The following is a 2792-nucleotide window of genomic DNA, read 5'->3' as shown; positions in this document are numbered from 1 at the left end:
ACATAATTAACATAACACTTTCAAGGAAAACCTGCAGAGTTGTCACTGTTAAAATGAAGTAAACTCATGCAGGAACAGCTGCAGAGCTAGCCCCTTTTTGTTTAAAGTTGTAGTGAGAACCAGCTCCCTGAGCTGCCCGGGCGGCGGGCGAGGGGTGAGCGGGCTTCGGCGAGCCCGACGAGGCGCAGGCCTGCCCCGGGCCCCGCAGGTCAGTGTGAAGGTGGGCGCTGCCGGCAGCCCCGGTCAGAGGTGGAGGTGGATGGGAGTAGGATCCGGGAGCAGCGCGGAGTGGGATGGGGTTCCGGGAGGTCGATTAGGAGGGGGATGCAGCGTGGACGTGGGCGGGTGGGGAGGGAGCACCCCACCGCCGCCTCCTCGACGCCCCTCCTCCGCGCCCTCCATCCATTTTTGGACCTGAAATGCGGGGAGGTGCCCCCGCAGTGCGACAGTGAAATGTAGACATATTCTAGAAATAACCCGCTCTCACACTCTGTACCTAACAGGAAATACCGACCTCTGCGGAAAAGGGGAGAGGGTGGGCGGCATGCCTGCAGCGGAGGAGGACACAGAGACCAAAACCGTTTGGAAAGCATCCTGGTCTGGAGTCTGAGGCCTGAAAATTAATGGCGGCTAGGATTCCGGGGAGGTAGGGAAGGGAAATGTTGTATGAGGAGGGCCCAGATTCAGGAAAGAAACCTTAGTAGGCTGAGTGCACAGGCCCTGTCCTTGTCACTGTCTGCACGTCTGGTGTCTGTCCCCAGTCTAGAAGGAAGAACCTGTCCAGAATCCCCACAGGACAGTGAAGGTGGAGAGGGGAACTGGAGAGTGGTGGGGGGTGTTAGAGGGCATAGCTTGGCCAGAATTTGAGGCCCCCATTGCCCATCCCGCCACCACATATATTGCACACACCCAGCCACGCTGAAGGATGGTATAGAAGGTGGTAGGGCCTGCTGAGGAAATGGTTGGGAGGAATAGTGGGGTAAATAGTATACAGACAACACTTTGGAGGGCTGGGATTCAGAAAAGGGACCAGAGTCTTTATATATCCACTGAAAGCCCAGCCTACCTCTCCTATCTGCAGTTCTGTGTGTTTGTTTGTCAGCCCTCTATAAGGCTAGAAAAGGAAGAGATACCTGTTCTGAATTTCTGCAGGTCAGTGAAGGAAGGGGTGTCTGGACAGGGACTTAGAGTGGTGGGGAGTATGGACTGTACAGCATGGGCAGAATCTGGAGCCCCACTATCCATCTCCCAGCAGCTTTACACTTTACCACGCTGAGCAAACAAAGAGAAAATGGCAGGGCCTGACAGAGGAATGGTTGGCTCACCTCTGTGAGAGGAATGTGGCTGAAGACACACTTGGAGGACCAGGCCAACTTAAGGGAACTCAGAAAAGGGGAGGTATGTAAATACTTCCCACACATGCATTCCATCCCCAAGCCCTCAGTTTCCCTTGTCTGCTCTTCCTAGGTCTCCCAGGACAGGAAAAGGAGGGGAATCTCAACATGGAAAAACTCTGCAATGGAGATGAAGGAATGCCTGAGAAACAAGGGAAGATGGAATACAAAGAACAGCCAGAGGATGTGGGAAGGCCAGAATTAGCTTGTACTCTGGAAGACAAGGAAAAGTTAGAAAACAAGGGAAAGACAGAAAATGAGGAAATACTGAAGGACAAGGAAAGGCCAGGGAGTGTGGAAAAGCCAAAAGAGGGAAAGCCAGAGAACCTGGAAAAACCAAAAGAAGAAGGAAAACCCATGAGTGAGGGGAAGCCAGAGAGCAAGGGACAGCCAAAAGAAGGAGAAGCAGGGATCAAGGGAGAACCAAAAGAAATAAAATCAGAGAGTGAGGGAAAAAAATCAGAGCCAATGAAAAGAGGGAAAGTCAGAGAGCCAGGGAAAGCCAAAAGAAGACGTAAAGTCATCCAGGGAACCAAAGGCTGTGGGAAAACACCAGCTGGGAATGATGTACCCAGGCAGGCCAAAAGAAAAACCAGCAAGGGGTTGGCTCAGTGTCTCAGGGAATATGAGGAGACCATACACAATATGCATTTGAACAATGAGGAGATGGTAAGAGAATTTGATGAGATTGGCAGGGTGGAGGATTAGGTGAAGGAAACCAGACAGAAATTGCAGGGGGGGGGGTGGTTATGAGGTCAAAAAAAGGTTTACAGGACCCTTTCCACCCTGGGGGCCAAGGGAACTCAGGGGTGAATGCAGAGCCCCACAGAAGGGCTATGAAGACATTCCTTTTGTGTAGTGCCCCTGGCAAGCATTTGCCAGGTCCTGTGCCTTAACCTTATGCTAATAATTTGCTTTAGCTGTCACTCTCATTATCAGCAGCCTTTTGAGCCAACTAGAACACTCTGTCAGTAGGGGTTTCCACCCATGTGCTTTGCAAAGTCGTTTTAATTCTTGAAAAATAAAATAGCTTATAATATCATCTACAGAATCAGTCCACCTTTATAGAAAACATAAGTTTATATAGTACATCTATGCACAGGAAAAACAGAAACTTTCGTTCACCAAAAGGTTAACAGTGGTTCTCTGAATTATAAGACTGTTGGTGACTTATTTTCTTTGTTTTGTTTCTACTCATATTTTTTTCCCTAAAGAACACAGACTACTTTTCTCATAAAGAAATACTAAAATATAAAAAGAAAAATAATACACGAAAGAAATACAAAGATCTGTTCAGTGAGTTTATGAAGGCAATGGAGACACTTAAATTTCTTATCAGAACTTAAAACGATGTGTAAAGCTCACATTATCTCTAGGACTCATATTTAGGGGGATCAA

At 48.7% G+C, this 2792-nt stretch overlaps 1 pseudogene across 1 annotated transcript; it reads left to right on the top strand.

Moving 5' to 3' along the window:
- Nucleotides 1–202: 202 nt before the first annotated feature.
- On the top strand, nucleotides 203–2550 carry LOC309855990 (transcription elongation factor A protein-like 2 pseudogene; annotated as a pseudogene). Its single transcript, XR_014316629.1, has 2 exons — nucleotides 203–646; nucleotides 1468–2550. The product of XR_014316629.1 is annotated as a transcription elongation factor A protein-like 2 pseudogene (transcript).
- The last annotated feature ends 242 nt before the right edge of the window (nucleotides 2551–2792 follow it).

Source organism: Mustela nivalis, assembly GCF_964662115.1.
Source record: "Mustela nivalis genome assembly, chromosome: X".
Classification (NCBI taxonomy): domain Eukaryota; kingdom Metazoa; phylum Chordata; class Mammalia; order Carnivora; family Mustelidae; genus Mustela; species Mustela nivalis.
The sequence above is the reverse complement of the archived record's forward strand: the minus strand, read 5'-3'. Positions and strand labels throughout refer to the sequence as shown.